Raw genomic sequence first — 9630 nt, forward strand, 5'->3', positions numbered from 1 at the left:
ATTTGTGTTTTGGGAATGCAGCGAATGCGGTAAAACCAGACAGAATTCCTGGAACGTGTTCTCAAACGCGTCAGCTCTCCTGAGGGAAACCAATCGCACCTCTGTCTGGAGGTCTGAAGGCCCCACACCGGCCTGTGGATCTGGACCAGGACTTAGCCACTGTGGAGTTTGCTAGTGCATGGAGTGAGGTATTCAACCTCGACAAGTGGCCTCGACATTAAATAAAATTTTCGGAAGGAATTTTTCAGATTGAGAAATTGTTCATTTAAATGTTCACACTGAGAAGTGCCTGGCTGGCTCAGGCAATAGAGCGTGTGGCTCTTGATCTCGGGGTTGTGAGTTCAAGCCCCAGCTTGAGTGTAGAGATTCCTTAAAAATAAAATCTTTGAAAATTTTCAATAAATAAAATAAATAAAAAATAAATGTTCCCACTCATTTAATAACGACGACTGCTACCTTTTATCAGATGTTCAATAACTGCTTGACTTTCTCCCTAAGTGCTGTACTGTATCCAGCACCCCCCCCCCCCAGCACCGCCGCGTCAGCGCGATTTGATAGTGAAGGAAGCCCACCCTGGAAGGGGCCAAGTGACTTGCCAAGGCGTCTAGTCCAGGAAGAGTCTGAGCCACAATCCCACCCGAGGTGTCCGGGCCCCAAAGTCTGCTGTTGGACACTGTGCACTGCCCCGACCCAGAAGGTCACGTCAACGGGAGGAAACTGCTGCCTCGCGCTTGGTGGCCAGACCTGGGGTTCGGTGTCGGGTCTCGTCAGTGTCTTCCACGTGCGTGGAGGGAATTTGGACAGTGGTTGACACTTCCCGATGCGCTTTCTGTGGGGCCGCAAAGTGAAGGCAGGGGATGGTCGAGGTGGGACCGAAAGCCCCCAGAGCGTGGTGCAGTGTGCAGACTGCTTCCACGTCACTGAGGTCGGACGCTGAGCCCGTCCCCCTCACCCACCTGGCTTGTTTCTTCGGCCGGGAGCGGCGTGCGGCTCGGTGGCCTCCCTCCTGCAGGGGTCAGATCCCCGCACCTCCTGGTGAGGCTTTGCTAGCCACCCTGTCGCTTTCTAGGCCGAACACCCTGTTGTAATTTTCTTCATACTTTGTGCTGTTTCATATTTTCCTTTCTGTTTGAGTGGCTGTTTTCACTTTCCATCTCCTCTCCACTAAAATGCAAGTTATGGATGATCAGAAACTTTGCCGAGTCTGCCAGCCAATAGAAAGTTGTTCAATGAACTATTAAATGAACTTCTCAAATCAACAAAGCAAAATACAAGAGAGACCTCACAACCTGCAAAGAAGAGAATGGATGCCAATAACTTTAAACAAATGGCTGGAATTTAAGTGCAGAGTTAAATTCTGTTCAAGATTCACTGAGACTGTATAAACAGCTTGATTTTTCCTGCACTCTTAGATTGGCAACCTATTTGAAAGGAGCTGGAAATCCTCAGCTTTTTAATAAAAATCTCACCAACAAAGAAAGGCTACCAGATACCTTTGGATTGGGCACCGGACCAACACGGCCGTGTTAGGCAGCCGCACTGTTGGCCATCTGGCCCGACTGCTCGGAGTTTCAGAGGCTGAAACGTTTCCACTGAAACCCAGCATAGACTGCTCTTCGTTGAGAGGAAGGAGGCAAGAGCAGGTTTTCCTGAGTGCCGGAAACCCCCTTCGGTAAAATGATGTCCAACCCAAACTCTAGTGCCTTGGAGGGTAGTAAAATGTGCACAGAAACCCTTGTAATGTGGGGAGATTACGGTGTCCATAAATATTTATGGGGCAGCCACAGCTTCTTAGGCAGAATACACAGGACATCTGCCACCAAGGCTGAAATACCCACTGGATATTTCCGTCCGTAGACTCGAGGAACATACTCGTTTTTTACAAAGAAAGGTCGTGTTTTGAAGGTGAGTTTGGGGTCAGAGGGCTTATCTCCTTCTAAATTCCCCACCTACTGAAACTGTCTGCCTCAGAGATCTCACAAGACGCCCTCGCCCCACTGATTTCTAATCCCTTGCTGTCTCCCACCAGGAGGGGACTCCGCTGTCTGGCCCTTGCCGGTCCTGGTGCGACGCCCTGACTCACGGCTCCAGGGAGGCGTGCGGCGTGCAAGGAGAGGCGCGTGCCGGCTCGATCCCGGCGCCTCCTTGGCCTTGAGCCCCCGGGAAGGCTGAGCGCTCGGTTCTTGAGTTTTGCTGGCAGTTTTCCCACTTGCCGCGGAGTTCCCCGTAAGAAGTGTGGTCTTCCTCCTGTTGTTTTGGGTTGTTGTTTATACAGCGCTCCAGATACATATGGCACATGGAAGCAATTAAGGTAAAGACGTAAAGTGGGCCTGTCCCCCAGGGCTCCCGATCTGCCAATCTCCCGCTTCCAGGGAGGCCCCGCGTAGACAGGAGCCTCGTGACGTGAGGCTCACACGGAACAGGCACGGGGAGAGTACACTGTGCAGAGCGGTTCCGTTTTGTCGCTTTTTAAGATTGGTTTTTAACGTCAGTTGACAGAAAACAGAAGCCCTTCCGTACAAAAATGAATCAGGTTTGTAGCTGCTGCTGCTGGTGGAAACTCATACTGTGGCTTGGTAGCCACGCAGGCTGTGACAGACATTTGCCGTCTCTCATCTAGAAACTGCCATAAACCGTCTGGTATGAGTGTGTCTTCACGGGTGCAAAAGAGAGACAGACGGGAGGCCTCAGGGAGCAAAGGCCGTGACATCGTCCGTGATGGCTTCTCTCCATTCCTGTGCGTCACTGGCAGTTTGGTCCACCTGGAGGTGGCCACGCGGTGCGGCATGGGGACTCCACACGCACTCTCTCGGTGACCATGACTTGCCACCATTGCCCCCACCGAGCCGTGCTGGCCTTTTCACACTCGGTAGCGTGTGCATACGTGGCTTGTAAGTGTGCCGTGGCCACTAGCAACCAACACATCCTTCCTCTCTCTTCCCCCCGAACTGCCACGGGGGCATTGTGCAGAGTGTGGCGAGAACAGAGATGCCCTGGTTGTCTTAGGCTCAGCCCTGAGGAGAAAAGACTAAACTCCAATCCAACAGAGCGTCATTAATGTGGAACAGTAGAAAAGGCGCCTACCCTCTGCACTTACCACGGTCAAGTGGACTTCTTGTACTGGACATTGACTTGCTGTGCCGTTGAATGTGATTCCTTACAACGTGAAAATTTAACCAAGACAGGGTTGTGCAGGGTTGTGCAAGACAGGGTTACGCAACAGCAAGAAGCCACCTTATATTTAACCTGAAGGGGGCAGCAGCTTATTCTCTCCAAGGCTTGAAGCCCTATTTAGACCCAAGGGAGGGGGAGGGGGTCTTGCAACGTGAGTGTGTAAGTTATAGTAGCAGAGAGCAGATATATGGAGAGACCTGCCACATTCAGATTTTAGCAATGCTCATAAACCCTTTCTGATGACACATAATGGAGAGAAGAGAGCAGGGGATAAAATTTTGATAGCGATTTAGGCTGACTGAATGTGAACAGACTTGATTTAATATTCAGACTAGTCAAGTAATTTGCTCAGAACTCCAAAATAATAAATATAAATGTGAAGTAAATGGCATCAGGCCGGCCAGAGGCCCAGGGGAGAGTGCCATGCCGACCCAGGGTGGGGCCTCTCGTCTGTTTCTGCTTCAGACCCCTGACATTCGGGGCCGGGGCAGCCAGGCAAATGACCCTGAGACGGCACGCATGTGTTTCCCCATCCCAGCCTGGCAGCCCCTGGGCTTTGCCAGAGGTGTCTCCCTCTCCCTCTCTCCCTCTCTCCCTCTCTCTTTCTCTCTTTCCCTCTCTCTCTCTCTCTCTCTCTCTCTCTCTCTCTCTCACACACACACACACACACACATACACACACACACACACACACACACACTGGCTAAGCATGTCTGAGAACAATTCAGTTCCCAGTAACTCTGATTCTATGGACAAAGGGAAGCTTCTTGTAGTCAGGGATCAGGATTTTTTTTCTGTGTGACGAGCCCAGGATTTATTTTGGCAAGTTCAAAAAGTAGTATGTGTTTTCATGAATTCCCAGGCATTGTCTGCCTCAACTGGGCTGGGCTGGAGCCCCTGGGTTCCAGCTTTCGTGACCTGTGCTCATTTAAAAAGATGATTTACAGCATCAATAAGAGAACAGCACAGAAGCAGACACAGTCAGCTGCATTTTAGTTTCAGAAAATAAGACGGTCTCTAGGACATGACACAGTGACTTCATTTTAAATACTGCCCGTAAATTTCGGTATCACTTGAATATTTGAAAGAGAATTATGGGTGTTCACAGCATTCGTTGATCTAGGGCTCAAGGGTGGTGTGGGGAAAAAAATCCCAAAGTCTTGAAGGAGGATATTTTCAACCTCTTTCTCCATCTGAAATCCAGCTGCTGTGTGTTCCCCCGGCATGTTCCCAAAGCTTGTTCATGTTCCACCGTCACGGCATCCCCAGGTCACCCACACTGCTGTCAACCACGTCCCACTTGTGCTCCTCTAAACCAGTGTACTTGTCAGCTTACGTAAATACAGAATGAAGCTGTGAGTCACCAAAATTATCCTTGTGGCTTTTGGGGCACGCGTAACTTTTAACGCACTACTTAAATTACCGGTCTAAAATCGATCAGAATCTTGGCCCTCCTCCTGACCGAGACAAGGACCTCGGGTTGCCTCATTTGCAACCGCTGTCACCTTCGCTCCGTGTCACTGTCCGTGTCCGGCCCTTCCGGTGTCAGCATCTTTGCCGTAGACACCTTTGCCTCAAGCACTTTTTTCCATAGACATTTTCGCTGCATAACTAATTGGCCATAAGGCAGTTTTGCCATAGAAGGTAAAAAAATAATTGTTGACAGTTCAGTTTGACAATTTGGTTCCATCAGACTGGTTCACAGTTTGGTCTCTGTTGGTGCAGGACTCCCACTTTTATATTATATAGATCTTAGCCCTCCTGATGGTCTACACGGCCGCACGGGGTGTTCAGACCACATTTCCCGTGGAACTTTGGAACATCTATCAGCAGACATGTGACAGTTTGCCACGAACACACAATAGCGTGGATGGCTTTCACAGCGTAGCACAAAGCCCAGTTACAGTACGCACCCTCGTATCTAGAAACTGGTGCCTCTCTTAACGAAGGAAGGAATTTTAGTGGAAAAGGCAGTGTGATGCCGGACAAGGAAACAGACTGACAAGCAAAACAGTGCCCAATACCAAGAACAGAAGACGTGGAAGACAAGTCCACAAAGTAAATCAGTCATTTGTCAGTATTGACCATGAATCTGCACCATACGTTTTGGTTTTTTTTAATTTTTTTTTTTAACGTTTATTTATTTTTGAGACAGAGAGAGACAGAGCATGAACGGGGAGGGTCAGAGAGAGGGAGACACAGAATATGAAGCAGGCTCCAGGCTCTGAGCAGTCAGCACAGAGGCCGACACGGGGCTCGAACTCAGATACCGCGAGATCGTGACCTCAGCCGAAGTCGGCCGCTTAACCGACTGAGCCACCTGGGCGCCCCATCTGCACCATACGTTTTGAATGTGTTCAAATATCTTGTGTTTTGAAATAAAGTCTTGAATTTTTATTCGTTTTTTGTGTTCCATTGTGTCCTTTTCCACGAATGTCCCTCTTTTATCTTTTGTGATCTTGTGTCTTTTGTATCTTTTATGGCAGCATTGCCTTACGGCCCGCTGGTTCTATGGTGTCTGGAACCATCACTGCCCCCCAGAGTCGTGTTTCCATCTCGTTTCCAACCACCTAGTAAGCCCTTGGCATGATCACATGTTGGATCGTCAGTGCTTCTTGAGGTGTCGTCACGTTTGCTTTGTTAATTTCACTAATGCACCTTGTGTGTCACTCCTTCCTTCCAGAATTGCCTCATTTCCTTAGTTCTTTCAGCAAGGTCAGGTGGTGGTAAGTGTTCCTGTTGGAACATGTCTGTGTGTCTTCGTCTTACCTGGAGCTGGTTTAGCGAGGTGTGGACGGTTGTGCACTACAAGGTTCGCGCAGCCTTTGGAAGATCTTGTTCCATCACGTCTTTGATTCTATTTTGCAGCTGAGAAGTCTGCTGTCCCTGCCCCCGGCTGTCGGTAACTGTTGCTGCCTCACTGACAGCTTGCAAGGTCGTCTCTCTGTCTTTGGTAACCTGTGGTTTTCACTGTAACTTATTTAGTCAGGGATCTCTTTTATCCTGCTTGGGACTTAAGTCTTATGAATCCAGGAAGGTATAATTTAATCAGTTTTGTAAAATTCTCAGGCATTATCTCTGCCGTGTTGCCTCTATTTCTTTATCCTTGGAGGATGCCTGTGGGCTCCCTGCTGGACCACTCACGCCTCCTGTGTCTCCATACCCCTGTCCTCAGCCTCTTGGTTCACACCCCCTTCTGTCACCTCTCCTTGTCCCCACCTTGCTTCCACGCGCAGTGATCACTGGAATCTTCTTTTCCTTCCTTGTTCTCTTTATCCCTTTATTGCTCCCAATTACTGCACCCGAAACAATACCTTACTTACTGTGGAGGTGCAACCGACATGTGTTGATCGAATTTCATTTTTAAAAACATCAGGAACAAACACCCAGAAATCCACTATAGAACATTTCCCTGGAGAACCTCACGAAACCACAGGATCACGTCTATAGAGTTCTCTTCTAGGCCCCTGTATCTTTGGTTGGCAGCCAGCCTGATCTCTTTTAGGCCTGTCCTAATTTATTTTTGGTCCCGTGCATATGAGCTGGCGCTTATTTTCATAACTGCGTTTATGCTTCCCAGCCACGACAGACAAATCGTTGCCCTGGGCTCCCTCGTGGCCCCGAGCTTCAGCTCACCTCCTGCCCGAAGGAGTAACTCACCCTCCAGCAGGCTCCAGTCTGTTCTCTGCAATTAGTTATCTAGCAATTGAGCGAGCTTCTCGGGATGACTGTCTCTCAGAGAGACAACTGCAGATGCGGCGGGCGACGGCCTTTCTGAAGTCTGAGCGCCTGTGCGCACGGTAGGGAGTGGCGTTCGCTGTCTGTGAGCGTTTGGAGAGAAGCACAAGCAGCGGCGACACCACTTTTTTCCAGTCGTGTTTGTAGCCAGTCGGCCCCCTCCTGCCACATCCTGGCCCACAGGCTCCAAGAGGGAAGTTTCTGTCCCGGAGCACGGGAAAACCGATGAAAGAAAGCGTCTCTTTACAACATTGCCGACAACATCCACCTCCACTGGTCCGTGATTTCTGTGGAATCCGGACCCCCCTCGCTCCCGACGTTCTAATTAGGCAGTTCGCTTGCTTTCGGAGCGTTGGAAACATCGGCTCAGAGCCTCCCAGCCCCTTCCCCTGAAAACCCCGGCATGAGCAGAAGGAGGCCGAGCTGAGGGAGGAGAGAGGGCTGCCAACCGAGCCCGGGTTTTCAGGCAGAAGTGGCGTTGCCATTTGGCTTCTTCTAACTACGGCAACGACTCCCAAGTTGTTCTTTGGGTGACACCGAGGGTCGGGGGTCAGAGGGAGGGAAGAGAGGGAACCCTTGCCTGCTGGCCAGTTGCCAGATTGAAGTCCAAACACCTGGGTGCCAGACGTGCCTCGGGCGCGAGGCCCACTGTGGACCGGCGGCTGCACTTCGCGCGGGAGATGTTGCGCTCGTCCGGGAGAGGATTGCGAGACCACACCGAAGACGGGCGGCCCGTGGCCCGGGTTGCCTCCGCCCGCTCGCTTTCTTCTCCACCCGCCTTCCAGACCCTCTGCACCCTTGCCCGCCTGAGGGCTCGCTGCCAGCTCATCAGTCTGGCACCTTCTGCACCAGACCTTGGCCCTGATCTCAATCATTCACGCCTCGCTGTCTTTACCGAAGTTCGGCGGAGGGAGACGCAGCTGGTTGGTACCTTCAGGTGATGGTCTGGGACCGTCGTGCCGTGGCCAGGTGGTGGAGGTAAAGCAAGAAGCAGCAGGCTGGCCGCGCTGCCCCCAACCGACAGCCATGGTCAGGAGAAGTCCGGAACGACGTGGTGGTGCCCCGTGGGTCAGAACGCCGCTGGCCGGGATGCCACAGGAAGCGAAGGCCGCCCTCACGTCTGCTTGGTATTTATTGAGCTCCTGTCTCCCTTCGAGCGGGAGCACTTGCCGGGCATGCCCCTCCTCCCTCCTCCTGGGAGTCTGAGCTTGGCTCTCTCCCTCTCCGGTTATGGGGTTTGGACGAAAGCAGGCCTGTCTGCAATGTGGCTCCCTTGCCCGTTGCTAGCGCTGGGCCCGTTACCTCATCTCTCTGCTCGGGCGTCTCAATGTGTGAAACTGAGGGGTGGTGAAATGCATCTTGCCAGGGCATCAACAGGAGTGAAAGGGCCCGGCCCAGGACAGGCTGGCACTCTGCCCTCCTCCCCTTCGCCTGACCTTCGGTGGTGTATTGCTGGGTCTTTGTGGCTGGAGTGTTAGAAGATTTTAACATAGTTCAAAATGAAGCAGGTCTGGGGAAAAAAATAGATGTGGCCGATAGTGACAGCCCCCCTCTGCCAGAAGACATCCTCGGGTGACCCGACGCCCTTTCTGACACCCACGTGCTGGCATCTTAGGAAATATCAAGCCACATGAAGAGCCGAGAAGGACCCTCCAGTCTGCGTCCCACATTCCTGCTCGGGCGGGCAGCTGCCGTCACCGGTCACCGACTCTGCACGTCCCGTCTTCAGTCCCCTAACTGGGCCGGAGGGGAGCAGATTGACCTGCAAAGACTGAAAGAGGAGAAATGTCTCTGGGGGGGGGGGGGTTCCTCAAGGCCCCACGTGACCCCACCGCTCCACCCCCGGGGCAGACACCCGGAAGAACTGAGAACAAGCGCTCCAGACAGACACCTGTGCGCAGTGTTCGTGGTAGTGCACGGCGGGAAGGAGTGTGTCTGCGACAGACGACAGACGAGTGGAGACGAGGAGCGTGATGTCCACACACACGGAGTATCACTCAGCCTGGGAAAGACACGAAGTTCTGACACTTGACAGCAGAGGCGGGCCTCAAAAACATGATGCCCAGTGAAAGAAGCCAGACGCAAAGGCCACGTTTTCTCTGGGTCCGGTTCTGTGACATCCACAGAGACAGAAAGCAGATCAGTGGGTGCCAGGGGCCGGGGGGTGGGAAATGGGGGTGGGAGGCGGGCTTCTTAGAGACGGAGTGTTCGGGAACCGGTCAGAGGCGGCGGTTACACAACACGCACAAATGATGTTCACTCTCACATGGTGAATTTCCCCTAAAAAACGCCCCCACAGCGTCTCATAGAGCCATACACCTTTCCAAAAAAAACTTCAGGAAAAGAGCAAACTGTGCGTTTCTGTGTGAGAACCAGTGAGCACATAATCCAAGCAGAACTTCCCCTCAACCGCTCCTGGACAAAGAGGAAACTTTTCTCTTGCTCTGAGATCCTACCGTGCCGGCGACCCCGCCCCCGTCACGGCCATTCCCTAGCCCAAACGTGCTCCTGCGGATCACGCCTGTGGAACTGCTCTCTTTCTGATTTGGCCTCTTTCACATTGGAAGTAATTTGGGATCAGCTCTAATATTTTTTGCTTTAGAAAAGTAGTAAAAATTAATTAATCTACAACCGCGCTGATAGCAAAAGTTAATAGAAATTTTAATAAAAATACAACCTCAATAAGCTTCTCTATTGTTCTAATAAATGCAGTAGTAG

This window comes from Felis catus, chromosome E3 (genome assembly GCF_018350175.1).
Source record: "Felis catus isolate Fca126 chromosome E3, F.catus_Fca126_mat1.0, whole genome shotgun sequence".
NCBI lineage: Eukaryota > Metazoa > Chordata > Mammalia > Carnivora > Felidae > Felis > Felis catus.